Source organism: Oculina patagonica, chromosome 9, assembly GCF_052425735.1.
Source record: "Oculina patagonica isolate OP01 chromosome 9, crgOcupat, whole genome shotgun sequence".
Taxonomy (NCBI): domain Eukaryota; kingdom Metazoa; phylum Cnidaria; class Anthozoa; order Scleractinia; family Oculinidae; genus Oculina; species Oculina patagonica.
Window position 1 is genome coordinate 19,602,054 of NC_135766.1, and position 12,569 is coordinate 19,614,622.

General features: G+C 36.8%; 1 long non-coding RNA gene across 1 annotated transcript in view; it reads left to right on the plus strand.

The window, feature by feature from the left end:
- The window catches only part of LOC144666468 (uncharacterized), a 220,111-nt gene extending 208,454 nt beyond the window's left edge, over positions 1-11,657 (plus strand). The window contains exon 2 of the long non-coding RNA XR_013573188.1: positions 10,854-11,657. This is a non-coding gene — a long non-coding RNA (uncharacterized LOC144666468). The remainder of the gene's footprint in view (positions 1-10,853) is intronic.
- Positions 11,658-12,569: the final 912 nt, after the last annotated feature.

Here is a 12,569-nt window from a genome sequence, read left to right on the forward strand (position 1 = left end):
GGTGGGTGGCTTACTTTTTTGGCCCAGACCATGAAGCGTTCATTCCGAATAGTTCGTGTAGTGCAGACTGTAGTGCATTCTTGCTCCGCCTGATCGATACCTCGTCGTCCAAACACATCTTGATGGCCGTGATAAATACATCGCCACTTTTAAGACTTTAAAACCCATTTGTTCACTTGAGCATTCTTGAGCACATTTTCTGATCGTTTGTGAGGTCTTCAAAAGTGTATTTTGAACAAAGGTGTAGCGAAAGGAACAAAATTTTAGCGTCGGACTCCACACGACAGACGCCATTTCAGCTCCTGTTGTAAACATGTACTGCCGCCTTTGTTCCAACCCTCTCCCCCACATATATCAACAAGAGACAATGGCCCGACTTTGTGGACAAATCAAACCCTAGCAGGGGAGACAGGGGTAAACATGTTTAATTCACTTTTAATGCGGATTTAATGCATAACATTAATTGTTTAACGGGAATGGAGTGACATCCAAACCCCCACTATACCTCATGATACCATGAGGTAAAAACAGGTAAAAGGCATTAAATTCAATTTTGAGCACTCAAACCGTCATATTAAAAAAAATCCGCTTCTGTTATGACACTCTAGAGGTATTGACTGATTAGTTTCTGACAAGATCACAGTGTGCTGTCTCCTACTCGTTCCGCAAACACTGCCACAAAATCACATTCTTCCCAATTTGGCACTAACGAGGCTGTAACATCGCCGTTAAGTGCAACCTACCAAATTAAAGATGACATTCATAATCTCTCATTTTTTCTTGATGTCTCTGAAAAATTTGAGCTTAATCGCACACGTAACAGCTAAGAAATAAGCGTTTTAAAAGATGCAGGTCAAGCACGATTTGGCTTCATGAATTTATTCATGCTGTAGGTATCCCCCGCGACCTTAACTAGAGCATAAATTCAGAAAGTGTCCCGTTCGATTGCACCAGAACAAACCAGAATTTGGCGCCAGTATTTGAAATTACACAAGGTTAATAATAATGAGAATGATGTGTGGAGAAAATGAACTCAGAAAAAAAAAAGTTCAGAGCTGGGATTTGAACCCAAGACCTTCCGTACAATACTTGGACGCTCTAACCACAGAGCTACTGAGAACTCTAGTGGTGAGCAGGGGTCATTTGTGGGCTACACAAAGTTACACAGGGTAAATTAGAGAACAGCTGAAACCAGTTCTCGGGGCAGATCGAGTATGAGACTTCGGCCCTCCCCAGTCGGTGAAAAAAATCGAATAATGTCTTTTAAATAAAGAAAGCGAATAAGACTTACAGTTCAGATAGCCGTTTATTCCTACTGAAAACTCCTGCAGGCAATTCAGTCAACTGGTTGTAGGACAGATGTCTAGTAGCAAATAACCACAACCAACCGTTAATTAAGTGTCTCGTTTGTTGGGACCAGTATTTGAAATTTCAAAGCACCAAAGTGCGTGTGAAAACGAATTGTCGAAAATCGGAAAAATAAACCGGAACATCGGCCAGCTGTTTCAGTGTTCTGCTTGCATGTAGCTAAGGATGGGTTACATAAAATCAGTTGAAGTACTGGAACATCATTTCTTATTATTAACTTTTTAAGTTTTCTTCCCTTGTACATTCAACCTTGTAAGGCAAAAAAACTGAAAGTATAATTGAGGTGAGAGCATAGTCTCAATACTACCTTTCCAGTGATATTTAAGTCCACTATAGATGAAATTTCACCTTAACTGTATAGGAAAAATATAGCCCAAGGCAGCCGTTCGATTCTTTTTTTCATGATTAAGACCCGAAGCGCATTTTTGTCTTAACATAAAGCCGAGGCGTTGTCTGTTTTTGTGTAGTTTCTTTCTGAATGGAGAATGTTTTTTCCTCAATCTTTTTAGACTGGAGTTCAAATAAGCTTAAACATTTGAACATTTTATACTATACAACAGCTGTTACATCCAGGGTTACTCAGAGAATAAATGAAATCATGATCAGTTCACAAAGATAAATAAGTAAGAGACTCCGGCTCTCTTAGTGTGAATAAGCTGAACGTTGTCTGGTAAAATAAAGGAGAAAAATCCCACTTACAGTATTGATAGCCGTTTATTCCTACTGAAAACTCCTTCAGGCAACTTTGTCAACTGATTTTCGTACAAATATCTACAGGCATATAATCACCAACAACTAAAACATAAGTTCCGAAAGTGTCCCGTTTGATGGCGCCACTATTTGAAATTTCGACTTGCTGTTAGAAAGGTGAACGTAACGGCCATTTGTCTTGGTAAAGTGCTCTAAAATTCGGGAAAAGTAAACCCGACCGTCGACCGGCTGTTTCAGTGTTCTGCGTGCATGTAGTTGAGGATGGGTTACATGTTATGAATGAAATTTAAAGGACTGAAAATACACTTCATTTCATTCACTTTTCTTCTTTTGCATTAAATCTTCAAAAGTGGAGAACTGAAATCACCCTTCGGGTGAGAAAATTGTCCGCAATACTTCCTTAGATTATAGAAAAAAATATTTTAGTCCACCCCATTTAATCGATTTTAACCTAACTGTATGAGGAGAATATAGTGCAGCCCCAACGTTTCTTTTTCTCTAAAATTGAGACTCGCGCACACTTGTTTTAAAAAACAGGCGTAGACGTCTCTTTCTAAAAAATGATAATAATAATAATAATAATAATAATAATAATAATAATAATAATAATAATAAAAATAATAATAGTAATAATAATAGTAACAATGAGAATTCCTTTGATATTGATTTTGTAATAATCGACGTTCGACTTCTCCGAGGTCATTTTCAAGTGTGAGTAAAACTACAAAATTAGCATAAATTAAATATTAATATTAAAATAGTTAAAACAGGTCAGAATGTCACGAACGCTAAAGTGTGATAAAATATGTTAAGATAAGTAATAAAGAATTTATGAAGTTAAAAGAGGAGGACTTAAACTACCGAACGATAAAACAATAATACTAATTAAATCGGTCTATACAAAAAGCATTTCTGTTTTATCAAAGAACTTAAAACAACACTAAACAAACAATGTAATTCTATTTCCGCGAAATTATTTGTTAAGACCGATTTTAACTAGTGTTATTGTTTTATTGTTCCCGTAGTTTTAAGTAACAAGTTTAGAGAAAAAAAATTCGATTTATTCATTGAAACAACATATGTTGAAGAATATTTCATAGCACTACAAACTCCCTAAGAGATACATCAAGGAGATCAGGAATTTGCCGTACTCACAGTTTTTTTAGGTTAGTTAAATCATTGAAAACTCCTGAAGGTAAGTGTCGCAACTGATTAGACTCCAAGGACCTTTAAAAGTGGATTTATAAAAGGTAAATAAATTCTAAAGATGATATACATTAGAACTCACTCGAGCTCTGAAAGGAAACGAAAAACAGTTCGAGTTAGCGGGGTTTTGAGTTGTTGGCGGTCGATTGAATATTTAAGGTGGCTCGATACAGTTTTTTCTGGGCCATACCTACAATTTGCAATTGGTCTTTAAACGATCTTCCCTGACTCGAATCGAGATGAAAATAACGTCACGTATTAGTTTTAGATTGAAGTTTACTTTGATATGTATTTTAAGGTAATCGATATTTCCATGGCAACGATAAGCAGAAAACCGCCAAATCAGTAAAACCTGTTTTTTGCCTGAATCAGATTTGCCTAAACTAATACCAGCATCTTAAACTATGATGTACTGCAAATGAAATATTCAAGATATAAAAAATTCTGTATATTTGATTTCGAATAAATCGAAAAAAAAGTTTCAGATTGTACTTTTTGCGTAGCGATAATAAATGAGCCGAGACACAAACACTTCGTAGACGAAGTAATCTCAAATAACGCCAAAATGTGTATTAAAGTAATCTTTCGAAGTCATGAAAGTTTTGTTGAGTTTTCACAACGCAATAGCCCAATTTCGATATATTAAAATTCAGCCCAAAACAAAAGAACTCAGGACGAGGCTCCGGGACCAAACTATAGAGTTTGTGCGGTTTATTCCCCGGAGCCTCGTTGTGATGTCTATTGTTTTTGTCTGAATTTTAAAATATCGAAATTGGGCTATTCTGAGAATTTGTTTTTTTTCGACCACTCGTATCGTAATTTTCAGATAATTTTCGGTTTGAAACGCTTTTTGAAAAATCTATAAAACGGCTCGATGGATTTTCTTTAAACGTTTAGCACGGAAGCTCGATTATGTAAACAATTTAATCGCAAAGTTTTATTATCATTGATTTACTGGAACCTTTTTAAATTTAACGATAAAGTAGGCCTTCGAATGGACGAAAATCTTGCGTTACAAATCACGCTTTGCAAATTATGCTAAATAATTCAATTCTACTACATTCCACCGAGATTAGTTATTATGAATACATTTCGTTTGAAACATTTCGTTGAAGCCTTCTGTTCTATTGTTTCCTTGACATCGTGATTTATCTCTTGCATGATTTTGTAATCCTTGAATTGTAACGCAAGATTTTCGTTCACTCGAAGGCCTACTTTATCGTTTAGTTTGAAAACGTTCCAATAAATCAATGACAATAAAACTTTGCGATCAAATTCTTTACATAATCGAGCTTCCGTACTGAAAATTTAAAGAAAATCTATGGAGCCGTTTTACAGATTTTTCAAAAAGCGGTCGAAACCGAAAATTATCTGAAAATTATAATACGAGTGGTTGAAAGAAAAAAACAAATTCTCAAAATTGCGTTGTCGAAACTCAACAAAACTTTCACGACTTCGAAAGATTACTTTAATACACATTTTGGCGTTATTTGGGATTACTTCGTCTACGTAGTGTTTGTGTCCCGGCTAATTTATTATCGCTAAGCAAAAAGTACAATCTGAAACATTTTTGCGATTTATTCGAAATCAAACATACAGAATTTTTTAATTCTTGAATATTTTATTTGCAGTACATCATTGTTTAAGATGCTGGTTTTAGTTTTTAAGCGGCAAATCTGATTCAGGCAAAAATCAGGTTTTACTGATTTGGCGGTTTTCTGTTTATCGTTGCCATGTAAATATCGATTATCTTAAAATATATATCAAAGTAGACTTCAATCTAAAACCAACGTATGGTGTAATTTTCATATCGAATCGAGTCAGGGAAGATCGTTTAAAGGCCAATTGCAAATTGTAGGTATGGTCCAGAAAAAACTGTATCGAGCCACCTTAAGTTGCCAAGTTAATAATTGATATTTTTCTGATTTTTCAGCACTCCAGTATACAGTACATTGCTAATTGAATTTATCTCGTCAGAAACTCTAACACGGCCATGCATTCTTATGGTAAGAGTGAGAAATGGCTGTCAAATACGTGATATGTTCGTTGCTCTAATCGATGAGCAACCGTGGCGAGTCGCAAGAAAAGGAATTCGACTGAGTTATCGGGATAAATTTGACCCAAATTTTAATCAAGGGAAACTAAATTAAGTTTGAGTTAGTGGCGTTTTTCGAGTTATCGGAGTTCGAGTTAACCGACTAAAAATGACTGAAATGTGGGGTCAAATCCAAGGGAAATGGAAGTTGGTTCGGTGTTTCGAGTTATCCGACCTCAAGTTACCGGGATTCTTCTGTATGTGTCATTAATACAAATGGGCTATAAAACCAATGAAGAAAGACATGTAGGAAGGCAGCAAGGATAAAAAACTTTGTCATAAGGAAGGATCCCGGATTTCTCCTCTCTTTGCATAGGAATATTATACCATTCGTACACAATAAAAAAGATTTAAGGTCTCATTTCGCATCCTTACTGCGCAGAATTTTACGAGTAATTAGCGCGCACACATAAACAAAATGGCGGCTTTATTCTATGCGACTTCATTGAAACAACATATATTGAAGAATATTTCATAGCACTACAAACTCCCTAAGAGATACATCAAGGAGATCAGGAATTTGCCGTACTCACAGTTCTTCTAGGTTAGTTAAATTATTAAAAACTCCTGAAGGTAAGTGTCGCAACTGATTAGCAGACAAGGACCTTTAAAAGTGCATTTACAAAAGGTAATTAAATGGTTAATATGATATATGTGGCATTACTAAAAATGGGCTATAAAACCAGTAAGACAGCAAGGATAAAACGCGTCGTCGTCAGGAAGGATACCGGATAACTGAAAAGAAAAAAACTGAAAAAAAATCACAGGACAGAATGTGGATTATACGTAGGTTCTCACGACGGTTTGATTAATTTTAGGTGCCATTCCGTTCTGGCTTGATTTGATATCAATTTCCTTTGTTTTGACCTTCTAAGAAAATGGTGACATCCAAGATGGCGAAACCAATATGGCGGCTCTAGTCACTCAATATGACGTCATTGAATGTTAAAGCCAACAAAAAATTATCTCATCTGGTAGAGTTGCCGGGATCGCCGTGACAATAGAAATCAATCAAAGGACAGAACAGACTTACAGAAAACCAGCCACAGGACAGAATGTGGATAAGAAATGCTTTCCCCAACGTGAATAGGCTTAATGATGTGTGGTAAATAAAAGGAGATGAATCCCACTTACAGGTACTGTAGTCTGGTATTGCTACTAAACACTCCCAAAGGTAACTCCGTCAACTTGTTGTAGCTCAATGACCTAGCAAATAATAACAATCAACCCTTAATTACAGGAAACGTCTCAAGTGTTTGTAGATTGATTATTACAGTGCGGATACTGTAAGCAGGGTCGCTTTGACAATGGAAATTTATCAAAGTGCTGAACAGCCAGAGAGCAATGTTATGTCGTAATTTTAATAAAAAGACGAGCACGAAACAAATACTGTTTAAGGATGGATTACGTGTGATAAATGTAAGTACTGGAAACTGATTTATATCATTAACTTTCCTTTCCTTGTGCATTTAACCTCCAAAAGCGTACAATTGAAAGTATCATTTTGGTAATAGCATGAAAATATTTCTTTCCTTGCAGATAAAAACAAATATAAATTTACTTTTCATCGAATTGAACCTTAAAGAAACCCTCCACTGTTTTACAAGTATCGCTTAAAATGTTCCAAATGTGCTAATTAATACATCCTATATTAATAAAATGACTTAGCTAGCGAACTGAGTTTTTTATCGATTTTAAAGAAGAGCCCAAAGGTCTTCGAAATTCCTGCGGCCGCCATCTTGAGTAGCGCGCAATGGACTATGGGCATTGACGACGTTTCGTGGTTGCTCTGCTGTAGGAATTCGAGATAATTTGGGAAACATGTTTTAGGTTTTGTCGTTTCACCTGAATCTAGAGCACTCTTCTAATGAAGGGCGACCAGGGAAGGCACCATTACAAGAAGAAGAAGAGGAGGAAGGTTCAATTTTTAATGAAGGAAACGTCAATCGTTATTGAACACGTCTTTAAACCGCTTTTGCGAATGATGTTGTGCACTGCAGATTGTGAAGGCATCAGTGTGATTTTAGAGCTGCCATTTTTGTCGAAAGATGAAGGTACACTGTAATGCAAAAAGGTCATCTATGCTCTGTGTTTTTATTTATAAAAGAGCCTTATGTTTCGTTAAGTATTTGTATACTTTAAAAAGTGAAATGAATTTGATAAATGGAGCTGAACCGTTGATCTTTGTTTTGCTCGTTTGTAAATAAAAGCCATTCGATTCTTTCAAAATGTTTCTTCATTTGTCGCCCGATATTTTTGAAATTAATCAGAAAAAAGAGTAGTGTTTTAGAATAAAAGAGTACTGTAGGTCCTGATGATACATGGAAATATGTGCGACATGTTTACAAAATTATCTCAAATTCCTACAGCAGAGATTGAAGGAAGCAACCACGAAACGTCATCAATGCCCACAGTCCATTGCGCGCTATTCAAAATGGCGGCCGCGGGAATTTTAAAGAGGCTGAAAGGCTCTTCTTTGACAATCGATAAAAGAAATCAATTCGCTAGGTAAGTCATTTTATTAATATAGGATCTATTAATCGGCACTTGTTTAGCTGTTGCGTCTATCTCAAATCAGGAATTTTTTTATGGTTTTATCGTCTACAGTATTTACAATTTACGAGTGAGAATCAGCTTTATTAAAACAGGCTAACCAAAGTGCTATTCTAGATCCCCGAGGTGCAAAATTTTGGAAAAGTTTGCATTTTGAAATTGCAAATAAATCCATTGAGTAGATGACTTTCAGTCAATTGGTCAAGGAAACTTTCACTAGTAGCCAGAATTGTGTTGACTTTGTTGAACAGTGATGTTGACAATATATTTTTTTTAGAAATGTCCTTATTGTTACGAGCTACAATGTGTACTAGATTCCATCAAAATTTTTGTTTGTCTGTAACATTAAGAGACAATAGCTGCTGGTTTTGACTTACAATACTCTTCAACTTATACCTACTCCCAACGCTTAAATTTCTTACTCACTGCGTTGATGATTTCATTCATCTAAATTTTGTACATGCATGCTTAATTCATTTCAACAGTATTAGTACAGATCAAATTGTAGTGATTAAAATATCGCACAAGATTGCCACAAACTGTGGAAAGGATTATTAAAATCTAACGAAGCCATTAATTAAGAAACATCAATGGCAATTTCAGAAGAACTGTTGTTCTGCATGAATATACAGGTCGTTTTAAAGCTCGGGTCAGCTCCAGAAATTGATCATGGACTCCACTTTTAACTTCACTTAATTTACTTTGCTGTTGGCTTTACAGAGAAATGCTCTCACTACAAGGCTTTTGGTCATACATACCAGCAACACCTATCAGCTCTTCACATCCTAGCAGCTATGGAGGCCGCCACTAAATCATTTTGTATTTCTTTTAAACCTAATTATGTTCTTAATACTGTAAAACAAGTGAACATTTTACTTTATTAAAGAACAAATGTTGTCCTCATCAGCTTCTATTTTGTTTTTACCTCATGGTATCATGAGGTATAGTGAGGATTGGATGTCACTCCATTCCCGTTAAACAATTAATGTATGCATTAAATCCGCATTAAAAGTAAATTAAACACGGTTTTCCCTGTCTCCCCTACTAGGTTTTGTTTTGTCCACGAAGTCGTTCCATTGTCTTATGTTCATATATGTGGGGGGAGGGGGTGGAGCAAAGGCGGCAGTACAGTGTACATGTTTTCAAAATGGCGTCTGTTGTGTCGAGCCCGACGCGAAAATTGTCAAGGCAGATTTTTGTTCCTTTCGCTACATCTTTGATCAAAATACACTTTTGAAGACCTCACGAATCAACAGAAAATGTGCTCAAGAATGCTCGAATGAAAAACATGCGACTCTCCCATTGCGAACGAAGCATAATGGCAAAGATTGTGGGTGCCGAAGAAGATGGACAAACTGTTGGATTATTGATTAGGAAGGACGTGTTGACGACAATCCTTGATGGTGATATTAACTCACTTGGAAAAGGTTAGATTACTAAGAAACTGAAGTACAATGTGCAATCACAAATTGTTTCTGAAATTAACTTTTAACAGAACTAATTGCAGAACTACTTTATAACGAAGCTAAGTTTATTATTTCACCTCAGGCCGAAACCTAACACTGTCAAATGCATTGACTGAAGTCGATAGTTTTGTTATGAGGAGTTTAATGCCTAGCTGTTCCAGTTCGAAGTATGATGTGCTCAAGCTAAGTTTGTAGTTTCACCCCAGAACCGAAAGAAGCTAACATATTTGTCAATTAAATTGACTGATGTCGATAGTTTTGTCGTCAGGAGTTGAGTTGCCTAGCTGTTCTAGTTCAATGTGCGAAGATAGATTGTTTCTGAAAATAACCTTTTAGCAAAATTTCGAGTAGAACTACTTTAACTAAGTTTAGTTTGTACTTTCACCTCAAATAACATTGTTAATTGTGTTGACTTGTGAGGATCGGAGTTACTGAGTTGCCTAGCTGTTCCAGTTTGATGACAGATTGTTTCTAAAATTCAGTTTAGCAGAATTCAAGTAAAAATAACTAATTCACCGAAAGTAAGTTTAATGAGTTCAACCTTGACACCAAAAGAAACTAAATAACATTGTCAATTGTATTGACTGAAGTCGACTGTTTTGTTATGAGGAGCTATTTTCATTTTCGCTAAAAATTCTATTTTTTGTAATTCGTTACGTTCTAGTTAGTTGTCAAATATTGCAAGAGAAGAAATCATGTCAAGTAAAAATAGCAACATGTTTATAATTCATAATAAAGGTTAGAACGAATCTATTCCTGTCATCTCTCTCAACAACCAACAACCATACCTTTATTAGTCTGCCCTGTATCATGTTGTTAATGTCACGCTGCCATGTAACGCAATGTTTATTAAACAACAAAAGTAGTTTCAATCATGTTTATATTTATAAGTTCAATTCACTTTACCCCTTTTGTTTCTGGACAAAATACTTCTAAGAATAAGAAAGTGACAAAGGGGACTGACCAAAACAGCTTTTCATTAATAATTTCAAATAGTAATGTTGGAAAAAGTAGTCTGTTCCAGATGTTCCAATAGTGTGTTTAGTGTGGTACAAAGAAAGACTTACTACTCGCCATTCTGCACAGACCTATTACTACGAAAAATGATTAATCATTTTCCACGATGAAAAAGCTAGAGTATGATTAATCCCTCATTTCTCTCTGCGACATGATTCTCTTGCACGATGGCTCTACTATAATCTCGTTTCCTGGGTCTCCCCCGCCCCCCCCCCCCCCCCCCGCCCAAGAGCAAGAAGGGTGCAGGGAGATGGGGGCTGGGGAAAAGGCCCTGGGAACGAGATGAGCTCTGCTAATCAGTCACAAATGAGCAACTACTTCGGGGGTTGAAGCGGAATATTTTCACTTTAAATATTCATTATTCCCCGCCCATTTTTCACAAGTATTCATTATTCCTTGCCTATTTTGAGATCAATATTCATTATTCCTTTAAATAGGTTGATGTTCCCAGGTATACAATTTTCAGACCCACAAAACGAGAGCGGTCAAATATTCTATTCCAAGTCACAAGTTGTGCACAGGACACTGGACATTGTTCTGCTGCTATCCTTCTGGAAGGTGTTAGGTCATCACTTATTACATGCTTTTTTAATGGTGCCCTCTAGTTACACCTTCAATGGCCTTGATTAAAGTGTAAGACGCATGTGGCTTCTTCATTTACTGACTAGCAAAATTGTACCCCCCAAAAATTAAGCCAAGCAACATGTTTCAGTGAAAAGCTTTATTTAACAAACAATGACGATAATGCGGTCCAACCAATGAGTCTATATAATCTGGAAAACAATGAAGTGTTGCACGATGTTTATAACAAGTTCTTTTGTAGGCCATTGTACAAACTTGTTCGAAAACGCGTTTATCTCCTTAACATCATCACTCGTGCAATCAAGTCGAAATTAGTGCACCTAACAGAAATACATAATATCACACCCGCTTTAAGCGAAGCATAGTCTTTTGAAGCATGTACAAAGACAACAACTGTACGTAACCATAACGACTTGTCTATCAAGAGTTACTTCTAAACCAATAAGTGAACAAGGGATAAAAGATATATGTAGTGTTTGCCTTCAGGAATAACAGGAACGGTACAAGTGCCCACAAGTGAATCTGAGTATTATTCCTATATCATGACACATTTTACATTGAGCACCGCTTTATGCGTTATCTATTTTCAGCTGTAGCTGTTAGATCAGCTTTGTGATTTTTCAAAAAAGTTCGACATCACCGTAATCTAATACGGGTTGCTGTTCGTCGTCTGAGGCATCTGAAGCCTCATCCTCGGAGTCAATGTCACTGTCTACGCCTCCTTTGAGTATCCGCTCAATTCTTAAAACTTCTTGCTGCGAAATTGTGTACAGTTTTTCATTTTTGCAGACCCTCATTGACTACAACTTCGACGCGGTCAATAACTGAATACGGCGAATTTCGACAATCTGACTATGACAGTTGTCGGTAATCTTTCTTTCGATTGGAATATTGTCCTCATTCTCCTGTTCTTCGTCACAAGGAATATCCGTGTTACTCGGTTGCGACCAGTGCCGTAGCAAGGGTAAAATAAGTGGGGGGGGGGGCGCACGCGAGCGCCGATGACGCGAGCCGCTAGGGGGGTCTGGGGGCATTCCCCCCCAGAAAATTTTGAAATCTAGAGGCTTGGAAATGCTATTTCCAGCGTTCTCCAAGAGCTATTCAGTGTGATTTACGCATATCACGAATTATTTACTTCCTACACTGTCTCAGCAAACCAATTGCAATGCACATTGAAGAGAGTATAACACTTGCAACGTCAATTACAAAATCAAGAGAGGATGAAAATAGAAAACCCACTGTCTCTGTATTTTGAAACAAGCAAATGTTCACCTTTCAGAGTAATCTCAGTAGGTTCGTAGTTACTAAACTGTCTGAGTTGCCTTAGAGGCAAACGTAGACTTCATCGGCAGGTCGTTTTTTGAAAATTTCTCAAACAGGGGCTTGCGCCGCTGGTTGTCCCCCACAAACAAATGAAAAGAAGTACAAATGTTATTGTTTCAAAACTGTCGGGAAATAAAATTTATTTTCAACGTTTTATACAGGTCTGTTTTTACTTTATGGGGAAAAAAACTGAGGTGGGACGCCCCCCCCCCCCCCCCCCGCCCGGCCCCTCCCCTTGCTACGGCACT